Here is a 19,391-nt window from a genome sequence, read left to right on the forward strand (position 1 = left end):
AGGGCACACCTCACCGGATCGGTGCCGATGAAAGCTCCCCAAATAACTATTTTCCAAGAGAAACATGGTGTCGAAGTCGTAGAACCACTCCAAAAATCTTGCCAAAGTCTCACGAAACCCTAGCTGCAAGCCTTTCAAAAGATGGAGAAAAGATGCAAACAAAGATGAAAGACAAATCCCCAAATCGGTACAAGTTGTGGCTTTATAAAGGGTTGGAATCGGGCATCCACACGGGCATGTGGAATTTCCACACGCCTGTTTGGATTTCTGAAAATCTGATTTTCTGTGGGCTATTAACAGTAATTGCTACAGCAATTTGCTACAATACCTGCTACAGTATTCCGCCAAAATACTCCCGAATCCACACTTTTCCTCGAGGCAACATAACCGGGCACACGATTATGCCATAGATCATGTCGCTTTTTCAATAAAAGGACTTATTGGTGAAGATCTTGCTATCATTGCACAAGTCAAGATACACAAATGTGACTCCCTTTGTGCCCCTCCAAACCATTATAATTGTTTTAACATATTGAGGTTGGAACACATACACATTCACGTATCTTTGAGCCCAACATGTGTCTTCTCGTTTGTCAATTCCAAGATTTCATCCACAATATGCGTTCAAGATCCACTTTGGCTTCTATCTTCTTTATTTGACTTCACCAACCTATATGCGCAAAAGAACACAAAAGCACATGTATTAGCGCTAAAATTTGATAAAAGTAATGCTCATCGTAAGAAAAGAATACTTCGTATTCTTAGTACACAAGCACTTATCAACCATCAACAAGAATAATAATGCGGTTTTACTTATGCATTGCATGCTTTTACTTTTGATTTCATCATTGATTGTATCTTGCTCCATGGAGAGCTAAACCCCTAGTGGGTACTGGGACTTGTAAACCCTAGGATGATATTATTTCTTTGACCTTTCTATTATGTTTCTTTAATTGATGTCTTTAATTGAGTTCCAATCTTGAATGCTTATTGAATGGGTTTTTCCTTAGAGTAAAACTAAGGTTGAGAGCCTACATTGGTAATCCTTCGGAGTGGGTGGCACACCATGAGGGTTAGACAAAGCAAGATTGGAGAGGGTCGAGAGGGTGAGTCGAGAGGTATCGGAACGTCCCCTTTCCCCTCTAGTGTGATTTATCCTATCTCCATATTCCAAGAGTTCTTTGTAGTCACAATATAGTGAAGTGGTAGGAGAGAAACTCTGCTGGGGCTTAGTTACGCAAGCAACAGAGTGAAGCATTGAAGTAATCCTTATTGCCTGGGCTTAATTGTGACTAGGGGTCTTTTGCCTAGACCAAAGGATTAGATCTATGTTAGGAAATAGGTTTTATCACTTGGAGACTGCAGAGCTTTAAGCAACTTCGCACAGTGTGAAGTGTTGAGGTTGAGAGATTTCTTCAATGGGACATAGTGTAGGGTAAGTCACGGTTGACCTTAGGATTGGGACCATGTATTTATGGATTTCCACGACTTATTAAGCATCAATTAGGAGACATAATAGTTGGTTTTTCACTTGAAACAATAGTCTTAGGGGGAGAAAAGTCCGGGTGCCCCACTTTTTATCGATTGTCTTTCCTCTCATTCATTCATTTTTATAGGGTCTCTCTTCCTTCTACTTTCCTTGTTTTTATTTTTATTGATTTTGTTCACACCATTATCGATTCACCTTCATTTTAGTTAAATAGCAATTCTTGTGTTTCTAATCACTATTCCCTATGGATTTAACTACACACTCACTAGGGTATTATTACTTCAACAAACTCGTGCACTTGTGGTACAACGCAAAAGAGGATTGTCAAGTTTTTAGTGACATTACCAGGGAATTGGCATTTTAGAAACACTTTGCACTTTGCTATTTTAGCTATTCATCATTCATTATGTTTGACATTTTCTTATTCTTCAATCGTTCTGATTTGTTTTTCTTTCTTTGATTGCATGTCCAGATTATGACCCGAGGGAACCCTTTGACATTTGTTGAAGGAGATCTTGAACTTGAATGAATATTTCATAGAAGGGGAAAAGAACCTGTGCATGAATAGTCAAATCAAGATGAGGTAGAAGGTGAAGGGTCAGAAAATATGGCAGAACAGAATGAACATCAGAGGACACTATCAGATTATGCTAGTCCCGCAATTCTGGGCACACAGTCTAGTGTTGTGCAGCCACCGATTACAGTTAAGAATTTTAGTTAAAGAAAGCATTCATCGAAATGATACAACAGTCGGCACAGTTTTATGGTTTGGCCGATGAGGTTCCGAATAACCACATCGAGAACTTCATGGAAGTGTACGACATGCTTAAGATTAATGGAGTTACGGATGATGCTATCAGATTGAGGGCCTTCCCATTTTCCTTAAAGTGGAGAGAAAAGCAGTGGCTACATTTATTACCTAGAGTATCAATTACTACTTGGGAGGAGATGCTAGAAGCTTTTCTTGCCCGATATTTCCCTCCTGGAAAATCTGCAAAGCTGAGGAATAAAATTTCCTCCTTTGTGCAAACGGAACTGGAGTCTCTTTTGGAGACATGGGATAGGTTCAAAGAGCTCCTGCGGAAATGTTCTCAACATGGGTTCCCCTAGAGGATGATTATTCAGACATTTTGTAATGGGTTGAACCCGAGAACAAGACAGTTATTTGATGCCATAGCAGGAGGTACCTTATGAAGCAAGCCCCTAAAGAAGCATGACATCTCATTGAAGAAATGGCCATAAATAGTTATCAGTGGAACGCAAGAGATAGAAAAAAGGTAGCCGGACTTCATGAGGTCGATGTAGTTTTACTTCATTGGCGGCCCAGGTTGAGTCATTGAGCAAGAAGTTAGATACTCTAACTTCTCCTAGAGTGGCGGCCTTGACTAGTTGCACTGGGTGTGGGAGAGGACATGCTTCGTCCTATCACCCGATTTCTATTGGTGGTACATCCTCGGTAGAACAAGTCGATTTTGTGGGTAATGCAATGAGAAGCCAAGGTAATCCATATAGCAATATCTACAATCCGGGTTGGAGGAGCCACCCGAATCTTTCATGGAATAGTCAAGGGCAACAAAAGGCCAAGGCACCACCATGTTTCCAACAACAACAACAAGCCTCGAACATAGAGAACCGAGTTTCAGGGTTGAAAAACCAGATGACCAATCTAGAGAAGGCTTTAACGAAGTTCATTCAATCATCAGACACAAGATTTTAATTGGTTGAAGCTACATTTCGCAACCACGCCACTTCATTGCACAATTTAGAGAATCAAGTGGGGCAAATTATGAAGTTTTTATTGGAGAGACCTCAAGGAAGCTTGCCTAGTAACGTTGAAACTAATCTGAGAGGACATGTGAAGGTGATCACTTTGAGAAATGGCCGTGAGGTTGAGGGTAGGTTTCTGAGTGAGAAGACCAATGTTGGAGTGCCCGAGGTCATGGAGGTTAAGGAAGTAGCAAAAGAGAAAGGGTGGCACTCGCACCTTACAAGCCGAGAATCCCTTATCCTTCAAGGTTGAAGAATGACCAAAATGATGAGTAATGACACACCCGAATATGCGTGTATATACCGTAAGTGCACGGGTGTCGAGGTAATAATTACCCCGGTGAGTGGGTAGTCGAATCCACAGGGAACAGGGCTACTAGTACTAACTTCTTCTCTGCTTTCTAACCTAATGATAAATGGAAAGGTGTGGTGATCTAATGTGCGAAGAAATGAATACCGGAGACGAATATGCAAGGGTAAAATGGATGGAGATCTCAATCAGTAAAAGTGGGGTATTCGGGCAATGCTCCCTATAGGATTCAGGTATTAGGTACTGAATAAGCAAAGTGTTTCAATGATGAGTAAGTTAAGTCGTGGAAATCCAAATATAATCAGATCCGGCCTCCCAATCACCGATACTAGTCCCCTACGAGGTCCCGGTGGAGAAATCGCTCAATCTCAACACCTCACACCACATATGACTGCAAAGCACTCTAGGGATTCCAAGAGTTGTATCCGATTCCTAAAGATTGATCCAACCCTAATTCTCGGCGAAGGATCCTAACCCCCTACAAGGTCCCGGCGGAGAAATCTCTCAATCTCACGCCTCACACCAAATATGGTTGCATAGAGCTTAAGGAACGGAGATAGAATACACTCAATCGGAAGGGAGAGGGGACACTCTACTATCTCATGACTCACCCTCTCAACCCTCTTTAACCTTGAAGTTCTAACTCTAATGGAGACCTCTCTCACATCAAAGTAACAAATCATGCAAATCCAATCAACCACAAGGATTAATTAAACAAGCAAGCAATGAGAATACAAGATTAAAACTTAATCAAACTCGGATTAAATAGAAACACTAAGCAAATCCACAAAAGATGCGAATCCTAGGGTTCACAAGCCCAAATACCCTCTAGGGTTTTAGCTCTCCATGGAGCAACATACAAAACACACCATCAATGAATGAAAGTACATTAAAACCATAGAAATAAACCCCCTTATATATAAACTGATGTCCTTGATGGAGAGCTTCGACGTCTTGAAGGACCCACTCCGAAGCTAGGTTCACCGGTGGCTTCCTTGATGCTATGACGGAGGAGGAATCGATCAAAGTTGGTGACGAAGCGCCTCCAAAGCCGCAAAGTCCTCCTCTCCAAACCCTAGCCGTCTCACCCCTCAAGAGCCGCACAAAAGATAAGAAAGAATAGGGAAAAATGGCTATTTATAGGCCTTAGATCGCGTCTGTCACGTGCCCTCACGCGCCCATGTGGATTTTCCACGCGGCCGCGTGGGCTGCAGAAATTTCCACGCGGGCGCGTGGAATTTCCACGCGGCCGCGTGAACAGTAATTTTGCTTCAGTATCGCTATAGTGAAATTGCTACAGTATTTTCACAAAACGCAATCCGAACACTCTTCTCTTAAGGCCACATGTCCGGGCACACGTCCATGTGGTAGGCTATAAAACTTTTCTTCATCGACGTATCTTTGAGAGGTCTTGCAATCTTCACAAAGAGAAGGAATATGAAGATGTGGCTGCCTTTGTGCCCTTCCAAATAGTGAATTGACTTGAATCTTCTTGCAAGTTGGCACACATCTCCACGTTTATGATTTGCTCTCATGTCTTGATCCTTGAATTGAACAAGAACTCACAACATTGTCTCTTTATAGCCTATCTTTGCTTCCGTTTTACTCTTCAAGGCATTCACAACCTATATGCATAAAAGAACACCAAATACACAACATGAGACATAAACCACAGTAAAAATGATGCTCAATGCATGTAAAACATATATAAAAATATGTCTACCAAAGCACTTATCAAGTAATACAGGTAGTTTTTGGGGTTATTCAAGCAGTTGCACATCAACATCCCATTTGCAAAGACATTGTCTCAAATGCCTTGATATGCAAAGTTTCTGAAGGACCACTTGACCAACAAAAGGAAGTTGGAGGAAAGTGCATCTATGATCTTAGATACTTTATTTTCAGCAGTGTTGCAAAAGAATATGTAGAACAAGAAAAAGGACCGCAGAAGCTTCATCATCCCGTACAACATCAGAAATTTGGGTGAAGAGAAGGCATTGGTGGACTCAAGGGCTAGCATCAATTTCATGCCTTACACATTCTTCCAAAAGCTAGGTGTGGGAGAGCCTAGGCCCACTAGGATGACATTACAATTGGCGGACTGAATAATTAGACATCAGAGGGGCATCATTGAAGACATAGTTGTGAAGGTTGACAAGTACATATTTTCTATAGACTTCATAGTGTTGGATGTTGATGAGGATGTCGATGTCCCATTGATACTTGGAAGGCCCTTCTTGTACACTTCCAATGCTCTTATCGACATGGATGGTGGGGAGTTGACTTTACGAGTTGGGGATGACAAGCTCGCATACATGCAATTGTTGTGTTTTTTTGGTGGATTATCAGTGTATTCATGTGCTTAATTGTGATTGGTGAAGTTTCTCGGTCGTGAGCGTGTCTTTCATAATTCTCTAGTTAATGTTGTATAGTGCACGCAGGCTCTAAGTATGTATAAATGTGTAGAAAGTTTCTGTAGAATCTGTAAAATTTTTCTAAGTCATGCAGAGAAGACACATTACTGTGTGGAATTTCCATACGAGCATGTGTTTTTGTTCAAAGCTTAACTTCTCCATCCCGAGAAGACACAGGGGTATGTGAATACCCCTGTGGATGACCATTTGAATTACACACGAGCATGGGTAATTTCCAGACTCCCGTGTGAAAGTCTGCAGAGAGTTCTCATCCATCTAGAGAAGACAGAGGGGCGTGTGAGTGCCCCTGTGAGTGGCCCTTGTGAATATCCACGGCCGTGTGGAATTTCTATATGTTTGTGTGAAATACTTAGAGAAATTTCTCGGGTGGACTGAGAAAGCCAAAAGGGCGTGTGGGTGCCCCTATGGGTTGAGCACACGGGCGTGGGGAATTTCCACATGCCCATGTGGATGTGTTCAGAGCAAAAGTGTGCCATCAACAGAGCACACAGAGGTATGTGCCTGCCCCTATGAAGCTCCCCTGTGGAGTGACACGGGCATGGGTAATTTCCACACGCCCGTGTGGATGTATAGAATTTAAAAGGCCATGAGTTTTCTTAATAAATATATTGCACATTTTCATTCTCTCACTCCCAAACGCTTAGAGAACGCATCCTTGCACTCTCCCAACTTCTCGTCGTCGTTTTAGAGGGATTTTACTCTAGTTTTCTGGCCGTTTTCAATTTTTGCATCTTTATCTTGTCTGTAAAACATTTGGTTGCAGATTATTGTTTATTCGTGAGCCTGCCATTCGGTTGCTGACACTGGAAATACTTGTGTCCTTTGAGTTTGACAGATAGTATTCTAGTTTTGACTGTGTTGACGCCATACAGTTCAGAGTGTTTGAGCATCACTATAGTATGAGAGTCACGTAGTTTTGGTCAGACTCAGGTTGCATGACATGGCGTTGACTAACACTAAGGAGTACGATCGGCTATCGACCGATTATCCACGTAGCTTGACTCCTTAGAGAGCATATAGGATACTCTGTAGTCAGGGCCAGTATGAGACATCAGTGTCCAAGGCTACTTGCCTTTCTCAGTCAGCATATAGGGACATCAACACCGTTCTCAGCCGATTGGTGAACGGGCGTGGTAATAGCACAGGGGTACTGAGTAGACAGGAGCTATTATATTTGTACTCCATGGTGCAGAGCGAGCCGATTCATCTGGGGTACATCCTGGCTGAGTACTTGCACTACCATGGCTAGAACGCTAGAGTCGGGGTTATCTCGGATGCGATCAGAGGGGCTGAGAAGATTGTGGTACTTGCACTCCTCGGTATGGAGATTATGCGACACATGGGCATGATTCGACGCTATAGAGATGGAGTTTATGTGATAAACATGTGCCTACCAGAACCAGCCAAGATTGAGGATAATGCAGCTGAGGGGTCTCAGCCAGCGCGAGAGCCACAACCGGAGCAGATTGAGACTGGGGCACCACCTGCAGCACAGGAGCCATCTCCAATGCGTATATTTTCTCCATCTCAGGCTTATGATCATTTTGAGAGGCTCGAGAGTGCTGTAGGGGTGCTACGAGCGAAGATAGAAGAGGTTCGCGTGACCAAGGCTAGCCGTGTCCTGATGTTTTACAGCAGCTATTAGAGCGAGATGTGACCTCACCATTCGTTATGCGACTAAGGAGCCCTTAAGTATCTGCAGCACCACCATTATCATCAGTAGCCACACCAGTACCTTCACCAGATCCACCCACATCAGCTGATCTAGCAGGAGAAGAGCCGACCATGAACGACACCGACACCTGATGCATCTTTACTTTTCTTTGTTCTTACTTTCATATTTCATTTTTTCGTATTTTGGAGTTGTACAATCCAGAAAGGATTTTCCTTAAGAGTTTATCTTTTATTTTTGTTGTCTCAAGTTGTATTTCATTGCTATATCTTTATATACTCGAGCTTTATTTTATTTTTGTTGAGCTTCACTAAACACCTTTGTGTATACGTACAGATGGTCTTGTGAGTATGGAATTTAAGGACTAGTCATAGACACGGTCAATGTGATTTTCACATGGCCGTGTGTGCTCCACAACCCATTGAAACTCAACTCTAAAAAATTTTAGCTCCATTATACATACCATTATGAGTTCAGGAGAGTATTGTTTCAATTACCCACCTTCACATATGATCTTAAATGTTATACTTTTTATTGTGCTTTCATGCGTACATTGAGGGCAATGTGCATCTCAAGTGTGGGGGGAGTTCACATTACACATGTTCTATACATATGCTTTGATTGTGCATGCTCATGTAGACAATGGCGGTACACCTTAATTGCAATGGTTGTATTCTTAAGTCTAGGAGAATTTTTAACATTTAATGTTCTCATGCTCTAGTTTTTACTTGAATTTGTAGGAATTTTTGCCCGATTGACACTTGTTGCACTACTCATTCATTAAACCTTGTGGAAACTCAAGTTTGATGTTTAAGGGACTAATTAGTTTTGTTTCTTGTGTTAATTTTGTGAAAAAAAAATTGGGAAAAGAAAAAAAGAAAAATATATACTTGTTTTGGTTGTGCATTTGGGGTGGAAAGAGCTACCACATATAAAGTATGAAGCTACTTTCATAAGCCGGATACTAGTTATGCCCTAATGAGAGAAAGATCTATCTCATGTGATGGGTGAAAGTTACTACCCCTGTAGAAAGAGTTATCTCCTCGAAAGTGTGAAAGCCACCTTAGCGGCCGCTTAAAAAAGAGCTACCTTAGACGATATGTGAAGCTACTACTATCTCTTTTTTTGTTGTGTATATAAATAAGTCCCATAAACTTAGAATTTTGAGGAGTATACATTGTGTTGAATTGAGTGAGTTTACACACACTTACACGATGTCGGGTTTGTTATCCTTTTTTATTCGAGTTTTTAGCTGGAGCATTGATTTTTCATATTTGGTGTTGAAATTTCCCTTACTTGTAGAATGCTTCCCTTGCATGCTTTCGGTGAACCTAAGGCTAAGCCACTTTCAATATTTCCATCTTCTATGCTTCAATGTTTTATTTTGCTTGAGGACAAGAAAAAGCTTAAGTGTGGGGAAGTTTGATATGTGCTTGTGTATTAGTAATACAAAGTATACTTTTCTTATGATGAGCATTAATTTTCTAGTATTTTATCACTAATACATGTGTATTTGTGTTCTTTTGTGCATGTAGGGTTGTGGAGACAAATATAGAAGAAAGAAGCCAAAGTAGTTTGCGAGTGCACTTGGTTGATGAAATCTTGGAGTGAACAAATGTGAAGACACAAGTTTCGCTCAAAGACATGTGAGTGTGTGCCAACCTCTGATATGTTCAAGGAAATATGAAAATTGGAGTGGCACAAAAGCAGTCACACTCATGTGTTCCGACTTGTCCAAAGTTGGCAAGATTGTAGTCAAATGGGCTTTTATTTGAAGATGCAATGCGATCTATAGCATATACGTGTGCTCGTTTATGTTGCCCAGATGAAAAGTGTGGATTTAGGAGTATTTTGGCTGAGTACTGTAGCATATTACTGTAACAAATCAATGTAGCAATTTAATGTAGTAGTTACTGTTCATAGACCATTGAAAATTGAATTTTTGTAGATTCACACGGCCGTGTGGAAATTCCCCACGCCTGTGTAGATGCCCGATTCTAGCCCTATTTAATTCACGATTTCAGCTCGATTTAAGAATCCTTTTCCCATCTTTTGCCCATCTTTTCACCATATTTGTGGACGCTCGTGGGTAGGGTTTAGAGGAGCTTTGACAAGGCTTTTGGAATGGCTCTACGGCTTTTAACACCGTGTTCGCTCGGAAGAGAGTTGTTGGGGGAGCTTTCGTCACCATCATTTTGGCGAGGTGTGCCCTAGACGTGACGAGGGAACCTTTGGAGAAGACACGGCCCCTCCGCAAGACCATCAACACGAATACCAAGGGGGTTTTATTTATGGATTGCATGCTTTTACTTTCGATTTCATTATTGATTGTATCTTGCTCCATGGAGAGCTAAACCACTAGTGGGTAGTTGGACTTGTAAAACCTAGGATGATATTGTTTCTTTTACCTTTCCATTATGGTTCTTTAATTGATGTCTTTAATTGAGTTCCAATCTTGAATGCTTATTGAATGGGTTTACCCTTAGAGTGGCACTAGGGTTAAGAGCCTATATTGGTAATCCTTGTGAGTGAGTAACACACCATGAGGGTTAGACAAAGCCAGACTGGAGTGGGTAAAAAGGTAGCGAAACATCTTTTTTCCTCTCCGGTGTGATTTATCCTACCTCCACGTTCTAAGAGTTCTTTGCGGTCACAATAGAGTAAAGTGCCAAGAGAGGAACTCTGTTGGGGCTTAGTTATGTAAGCAACAGAGTGAAGCGTTGAAGTAATATTTAGTGTTGGGGCTTAATTATGACTACAGATCTTTCGCCTGGACCAAAGGGTTAGATCTATGTTAGGGAATAAGGTTTATCACTTGGAGTCGGAAGAGCTGTAAGTAACTTTACACAGTGTGAGGTGTTGAGACTGAGAGATTTCTCCACCGGGGCATAGTGTAGGGTTAGTGAAGGTTGACCTTAGGTTTAGGACCGTGTATTTAAGGATTTCCATGGCTCATTAAGCATCAGTTAGGAGATATATTAGTTGGTTTTGCACTTGAAGCAATAGTCCTAGGGGGAGCAAAGTCTGGGTGCCCCACTTTCTATCGATTGCCTTTCCTTCATTCATTTTTATAGCGTCTCTTTTCCTTCTTCTTTCCTCATTTTCATTTTCATTGATTTTGTTCACACCATTATCGATTCATCTTCAGTTTAGTTAAATAGCAATTCTTGTGTTTCTAATCACTATTCCCTGTGAATACGACTATCCACTCACCAGGGTATTATTACTTCAACAATCCCGTGTACTTGCGGTACACACGCAAAAGTGCATTGTCAGGTACCCGGACATTGCTCACCCTAGGACTATTGTTTTATGTGCAAGATTAAATATTATGCCTCCTAATTGAGGTTTAATGAGTCATGTACAACCAAAGACACAGTCCAAACCTAAGGTCAACTGTGACTAACCCTGTCATGCCCTGTCCCGCGTGTCCCACACGTGACATACCGCCACGATAATGTAAGGGAGGTCAAACACCTACCTCAACCCTAGATCGTTGCAAGGCTAACCTATTCCCTATACAAAACCACTATATCAACAAGAATTAGTCTAACAATACATCATACACAATTATTCCTACACATGCTCATCCATTTAATACAAGATATGACTCATAGATAATCATGACATGGAGTTCATAATGACAATAATAACAACAACTCGAAGTAGAAGGTATACTTCTCCTCCACAATATGATCTGACTGTTATAACAAAGTCTCTCAATTAAAGAAATATATAATAAGGTTTGACAACACATAGTGGATCCATAATAATACATGCCAAGGAATAAGCAACGTACATAACTCAAAATGTTAAGACATACACAACTCTTGTGAAGCACTTCAATCCTCCACCCATACACTGTGCTAACACCTGCGAGGAAGAAAGAGGGGGTGAGTAACTAGGTTACTCAGTGAGGGGTTAAACATGGAACTATAGCTCAAGCATGATCAATTGAAAGTAAAATGCTGTAAACATGTTTCAATTCTCAATAAGAACAAACATAATCGAAAGAACAAATATAACATAAGATTATAGGCTTTCTCAATCATATGAAAAACTAAATCCCTTGGATATTATCGAGAAATCCATACAATTATGGAATCCAATTTCACACATTCTTTTCGATAGCTTCAAATGTCAAAAGGCTTAGAAATAAATAAATCAACAACTCATAATAATCAATAGTATCCAAATTGGCCTCGAAAGCCCTCCATTGCTAACCGTAGCCTCGGTTAGCTTTGGAGCCACCAAGATGCGCGTATCTTGCCATTGGCTATTGGGAAGTCCGTGTGGTGACTCCGAACAACCCAACTATATCCAAGTTAGAACTCTACGCTCTCCCCGAAATGGCATAACCGGTTTGACAGTTTTCCACACTACCTCTAAATAGGTCGGCCCGTGGAAACCATCCACTTCTTACTGTAGTAAGTACTGGAGCTCGGCTCCCATGTCACCATCAAAACACTTAAATAACAATCCAGGCCATAGGCTCAATATGTACATCAACATGATAACATGATTCCCACTTAAGAGATCACAAATGTTCACAATTTCAAATCTCACTCAAAGAGTGAATAGCTTGGTTATAACATTTGCCTTGAAATCCTTTTCATCAAGAACATCAGACAAAAGTATCTTTTGAAAATATACTTCAAGGGTTTCATCATCACAATAAAAATTCATCTTAGTTTTCACATGCCTTTTTGGTCATCATAACAAGAGCATCAAATCTCTTGAAAATTCATAATTAAAAACATATATTTCAAAACATAGGGTTTCCAAAACCAAGAGAATATATCTATATATACTCTTTGGAAATATCCATGCAATAAGCCAAATCACAAATCACCATGATTTCTAAACTCCATATAAAACTTTTAAGGAGGTTTAGCAATAAGGAGTTTATCATTCAAAGGCAAGCAACTTAAACATTAGAAAAACATGCATGATTTATAGTCTGTGAATTAATAAATCCCACTCACAAACTTGGCTAGCTGGAAGCCTCCGGTGTTACTTCTCCACTAGCTCTTTCCCTTTACTTGAAGTTTCACCTCCTAGAAGAAATTAAACAAACCAAACAAATGACAAAACATCATCAACTACTTGATCTATTGAAATAAAGGAAAATGCTCAAAAATGGGAAAATGATTGTTTCTAGGGTTTTCTAAACTCTCTAACTAGAAGATCTAGCAAGAATAGATATCCTACAACCCTTAAAACAAACAAAGAAAGCAAGAAAACCAACTTTGGTTTGGTGCTACAGTAGATCCAAAATTAAGGGAGAAGATGGTTTAATGATTTTCCTAAATCAAGTCAAAAAAATCCAAACAAATACTCCTCCCAAACTATATCAGCAAAGAAGAAGAAAAGGATCAAGAATCAAGCTTTCCCTTGGGTTCACAACCAAACCCTAGTTATACTCATTCAAGGAACAAAGAAGAAACAAGAAATAATGGAAGTTTACCTTGACTCAAGAGATAATCAAACTCTTTGGTCGAAGAACAAGGCCAAGAATACCTCCAAAATCTTTACATAAACCCTAAGAATGGTGGAGGAAGAGAGGAGGAGCGAAGGGGAAGGTTTTGAGAAAAAGATGGGTGAAGAAACGTCTCAAAAGGGGCTTTAAGGAAACATACGCACGACTTTTCAAGTGGGGCACGTTCTGGACATGATCTTGTTAGAGATAACACGGTTACTGTAGAAAATTAATGTATCAAAATCACTGTAGCACCTGACACGGTTTGAGTGCTCCTAACACAGTCGTGTCGGGGTTGAAATTTGAAATTTCAATGCTCGGATTTTCCTAAGAAAATCAGGGGGATTGACACGGGTTTCAGGCGACCATGCACACCCCAAAAACCACTTTTATAATACTAAGAGCATCGCCAAACAGTCGACAAGATGCCCCAAACCAAAGAAAGTGAGAAAACAACTAAAATGACCAAGATAAATAAGTAACAAGCGCAGGAAAATGGCCGAAATGCCACAAACCATACACTATGGCCCAGTGAAAAGGAATGATCTCGATGCCTCACACTGTGTAGAGTTGCTTAAAGCTCTACGGCCTCCAAGTGATAAACCCTATTCCCTAATATAGATCTAACCCTTTGGTCCAGACGAAAGACCCCTAGTCACAATTAAGCTCCAACACTAAGGATTACTTCAACACTTCACTCTATTACTTGCGCAACTAAGCACTAGTGAAGTTTGTCTCTTAGCACTTCACTCTCTCATGACCACAAAGAATTCTTGGAATGTGGAGGAAGGATAAATCACTTCGGAAGGGAAAATGGACATTCCGCTACCTCTCGACTCACCCTCTCGACCCTCTTCAACCTTGTTTTGTCTAATCCTAATGGAGTGTCACTCATCCACAAGGATTACCAAGAGGGATTCTCAACCCTAGTGTCACTTTAGGGAAAATCAATACAACAAGCATTCAAGGATTAAACTCAATTAAAACATCAAGTAAATAAGCATAATAAAATTCAATGAAATAAAATCATCCTAGGGTTTACAAGTCCAAGCACCCATTAGGGGTTTAGCTGTCCATGGAGCTATACAAAATCAATAATGAAACCAAAAGTAAATGCAAGCAATTTGTGAATAAAACACCCTTGTAGTCAATATCGATGGTCTTGTGGAGCCGCCTCATCTTCTTCAAAGGTTCCCTTGTCAAGCCTGGGGCACACTTCGCCTTATCTATGTCAACGAAAGCTCCACCAATAGCTTTCTTCCAAAAGAACATGATATTGAAGACCGTAGAACTACTCCCAAAATCTAGGCACAACCCCTCCAAACCCTAGCCGTGAGTACCTTCAAAGATGGGCAAAAGATGGGGAAAAGATCCCTAAAGAATCTTCATAATGTGGTATTTATAGGGGCTGGAATCGGGCATCCACATGGGTGTGTGGAATTTCCACACGGCTGTAAAGATTTCCAAAACTCAGTTATCTGCGAGATGTAAACAGTAAATGCTACAGTATTTTGCTGCATTGATTTACTACAGTAAACTACTATAGTACTTAGCTAAAATGCTCCTGATTTCCACTCTATTCATCGAGGCCACATGAATGGGCACACATCCATGCGTTAGATCGCGCCGCGTTATCAATGAAACCATATTGACGAAGTTCATGCTAATGTTGCACAAATCGAAACATATGAGTGTGACTAACTTTGTGCCCCCTCCATTTTATGTATTTACTTGAGTACAATGGAGGTTGGCACACACCCACATGTCTTTGAGCACAACTTGTGTCTTCACATTTGTTCAATTCAAGAAACTTCATCAAGAATCATGTCCATGATCTACATTTGCTTCCTTTCTTCCAAAATTGTTTCCACAACCCTGGATGTACAAAAGAACACAAATACAGACGAATAAGCGGTAGAATCTAATATAAGTGATGCTCAATGTAACAAAAGAATACTTTGTATTAGTTATATGCAAGTACTTATCACACTCATCAAATACCGTCACACTTGAATGTTTGCTTGTCCTCAAGCAATCTCACATTGCTCAATAATAGAAAAGATCAGTGCATAACTTTTGATCTAAGGAGAATGCCAAATTCTTAAGTAAAGAGGGTAAAACAAGGGTTAGTTAAAATATGAATGCTCAATAAAAGGCTACAGTTTTACTTCAAAGACCTTGTGTGTGTGCATAGCCCTAAATTGAGTGCCCCATAGTCCTGAGGAGTCATGAAAAACACAACTTGACCTTATTTTAACTAAAACGGTGGGTAGTAGCTTCATACACCGTAGAGGTAGCCTTCTCTTCTAGTAGGTCATCAAATGCACACTATTAATGCCCAAAATTTGACTACTCAAAAGCGACTTTCACTCTACTAGAGCGATAGCGTTTTCTACTATTTTTTTACAAAAACAAAAATGTAAAACTGGACTGTTACGGGGTGTTCCTATTAAGGAATATGACTTCCGATTTTTTTAATGAGGTTATCGTCCTAAAACAAGTGGCTCCACAATTAGGGCAAAGTGATTAAATTTTAGGTCTTTAAAATAAAAGTAAGATATCAATTTTCTCCAATAGTTACTAACACACACATGTCTCCCCTAAATTTAAGAATTTCTAATTGAACGATCATAGATCATCATTAGTAAAGCACTCATCCACCAAAGACAAGCATGCAACCCTCCCCCACACTTGAATGCCACATTGTCCTCAATGTAAAGATGTATGACATGCAACAGAAAAATAGAGAATAGAAATTGAAAGAGGAGGTCAATGTGACTTTCCTAAACATGGAGAGTGATGGTGCCGCTCTCAACATGTGCGCTATTTACAAAACCCCAATTTCTCAATCACAGTGAGTGATGTTGCCACTCTCAACGTGTTGCTAACTCCAAGCACACATACAATCCCTAAGATCAATGGAGACACACAACTAAGCTCACAAAAATAATAAAATGATAAACTAAAATAGAACAACTGAAAGTAAACAAACCAAAATGTCAGTATAGCAGGGGACTACCCTTGCTAACTGAACTACAAAGTCCACAAAATAAAAGATAACAACAAAATACTGAATATCAATAAAAAGCTGCTATGCTATCAGATTGGAGCTCTCTCAGCCTGGGAATCATCGGTAGAGGAGGCAAAATCATCCTGAGACTCGTCCAAGTATGAAGTGTCCAATCCAATGTGTCAAGTCAAAAACTTGGTTCGAGCCCCGCAGGTGCACGGGTTGTCAAGTAAATACCTCTCACGCAAGAACGAGAGGATCGTATTTCCTGGGCCTAAGAAGCTACTCTTACATCCTATTTGCATGTTGTTTAACCTACAACTTTGAGTGGTGTAATGAAATTACAAAGTAACAAATAAAAATCTAGTAAAATGTCTATGGTGAAGGCAAATCATGGGTGATAATCAAGGACGGAAAGTGGTTACGGATGAGTATCACCTTGGGACTACTAAAGTGCAAGGGATGCTACAACCATCATGCAAATAGTATTTTGGATTGAGAAAATCCTAAGTTAGGCCAATCCGATGGTCACAGCAATCAACCCCCTAATCTAGTTCGAGTATTGATACAGAATTTCTTCCGACCAAATCCTCCTACGATTGCAATGGGGCAAGGGACTTCTCAATCTAGGGTCAAAACTCAATTTAGGAACAACCCTAGAGTTGGAGGGATACACAATACCCGATGGTTATGGCATATTCATACATGTATCCCTTCGAAGCGTGGTGTGTCTAATACAAGGGCTATGGTCATGCAACCTAGTCTAACCTAGAAATTGATACACAGAGTTCTCATGCATACCAAAATATCAAAGAACACCAAGCATGGATCTCAAACATACAAAATGCAATAAATAAGTTAAAGTATACAATCTACACAAGTTCACCCCCAAGGTTCACTACATCCGGTGACCTTGTGGTTTAGTTGTTCATACTAGCAATAAACAAAGTAGAATCCATGAAAACAACCAAACAAAACAACATCAAACTCCCTTAACGATCAAAGGCCGAATGACGCTTGGAATCCCCCTATAGAAAGACTTCCCTCATCGTCATCAACCCTCTAGTATGTACCCTACGAGTAGATCTTGCTAAATCATCCTCTCCTCATCGATTTCTACCTTGGAGATACTCTCTCTTGCCTTCTTCTACCTCAGATCGAAGGTGGTGGTGATGAGCTACAAGAACAAGGTTTCCTCTCCCTCTAAAGATACCCTAAAACTCCCTTTAAAAGATGAACTCGGGGTGGCTTTCGGCCTTGCTCACGGTTAGTAAATGGGTTATGAGGATCCTTAGGATTTTGCCAAATTTCCAGTAAGTTGCTACAGTACCCGGGGCTCTAAACCACTATTTTAGTGTTGATTTCTTCTTGAATTACATTGTCGAGCTTACCTGAGCTTCTTTTATGCCTGTAACACGAAAGGAACCAATTAAATCATCAAAAGGCATTGATTCATCAAGAAAATATACAAATTACACAAAACAAATATGTATAAAATACATACATATTGGTGTTTATCAAACATCCCCACACTTAAGTGTTTGCTTGTCACCAAGCAAACAAACATGAAGAACAAGGGTAAGAAGACAAACAACTAAATGTATGATCTCAAGCTCAAATGTAAAGAACTCCACAAGCATAAGTGAGATTAAAATCAAGAAAGTGAGTTGTTTTATAAATAATCAAGTAATAATAGTCTTGTTTTACTGTATCACTTCATGAATTTTCAGCGTATTCTCGAGAAGCTGACGGCCGCCTTCGTGCCCGTGAAGAAGGCCGTGAAGCCAACCCAAGAACACTTTAAAAGATGGGTTAGGGCTTCTTTGAGAGGTGATAAGTGTCTAAATGTACGTATTTGAGTGTATGTATTTGTTACCTCTAGCATTTATTTTCATTAGAATTGATGCCCGTTTTGTGTTTAATCGTGTGTTATTTGCTTTGCAGGGCACGGGAACACCATGGATGACACGAGGATATGATTCGGGTGAAAAAGAGAAGAAAACCAGGGCGAGGTACTGTACTTGGAAGGACTGTAGCACAGACACTGTAGCTGTCACTGTAGCACCTGGAGAGTTTCAAGTCAGGATTTGGATCATGGCATACGACCTCAATGCTGCCCGGTATAGAGCCCGAGATGATCACTGTAGCTATAATAGAAGATATTTACTTGATGGAGTTTGCCTACCCCAAATAGTGTCAATGTTGAGCTCCATAGCGAGTGGTATAGCACTCAGGATGGAGGCCATAGGGAGTGGTATAGCACTTGGGATAGCTCTCATGATTGGGGCCATAGGGAATGGTATAACACTCGGGATGGAGGCCATCAAGAGGGCCATAGGGAGTGGTATAGCACTCGGGATGGAGGCCATCAAGGGGGTATGATGAGTGGTATATAGAGGTGTTTTTGGAGAAAGATTGGGGACTTTTTTGGCTGGACTTCTTGGAGAATCTAGGGCAGACTTTTGAAGGATTTTTGGTAGCCATCACTTGGAGGAAGGAGAGAAACGAAGACACCATTATTTGGGAGAGTTTGGCTTGAAGCTTGGGAAGATCAAGGGCTTGAACTTAAAGGGGAAGCCTCATCATCAAAGGAGGAGAAGCATTTGGCATCTCTAGGGCTAGAAGAAGCATCATTCGGCCGGCATTCTCTCTCCTCTTCATCATTCGGACTAGGGAGTGTCATTTATGCATTTACTTCTTACTTTTGTTGTGTTTGAGATACTTATTTGTATGATGGCACACTAGACCTCCAAGGCCGCCGGATGTAGGTGAACCTTGGGGGGTTCATCTTGTATTTTGGATGCTACATTTATATTTGATATGCATTGGTGTGATTTATGATTTGCCTCATTGTGTTTCATATCTAGAACTATTATGTGGAGAAATCCTTAGTTCTTGTTTGAGTTGTACATGTAGACGTGACCTACTCGCGTGTACTAGATTGTTAATGAGCTAATAGGGGTATTTGTTGACCAACATGCCGAGAAATTGGGTGTAGGTAGCCCCTCCGAACCATGAGGATAAACTTAGGTTAAGTGTGTCATCGTTGCATGATCTCCATTCACTTAATGCAATCGTAGGAATATGACTAAGGAGAGATCCTTGTCATCATTTGTATGGGATTAGGGTTTAGCCGCCGAGAAATTGGGGTTGAACTATTGTTGAGGTCCGTCGGTCTAAATTTCCCGTGCCATGTATTTTCATGCATCCTTATATCTTGATGACCCCT

General features: G+C 40.5%; 1 non-coding gene across 1 annotated transcript; it reads right to left on the reverse strand.

Annotated features, from left to right (window-relative positions):
- Positions 1 to 2,485: 2,485 nt before the first annotated feature.
- Positions 2,486 to 2,592, reverse strand: LOC120250917. The gene has a single exon (XR_005533247.1). It is a non-coding gene; the product is annotated as a small nucleolar RNA R71 (small nucleolar RNA).
- Positions 2,593 to 19,391: the final 16,799 nt, after the last annotated feature.

The sequence above is a fragment of the Dioscorea cayenensis genome, chromosome 19 (genome assembly GCF_009730915.1).
Source record: "Dioscorea cayenensis subsp. rotundata cultivar TDr96_F1 chromosome 19, TDr96_F1_v2_PseudoChromosome.rev07_lg8_w22 25.fasta, whole genome shotgun sequence".
Classification (NCBI taxonomy): domain Eukaryota; kingdom Viridiplantae; phylum Streptophyta; class Magnoliopsida; order Dioscoreales; family Dioscoreaceae; genus Dioscorea; species Dioscorea cayenensis.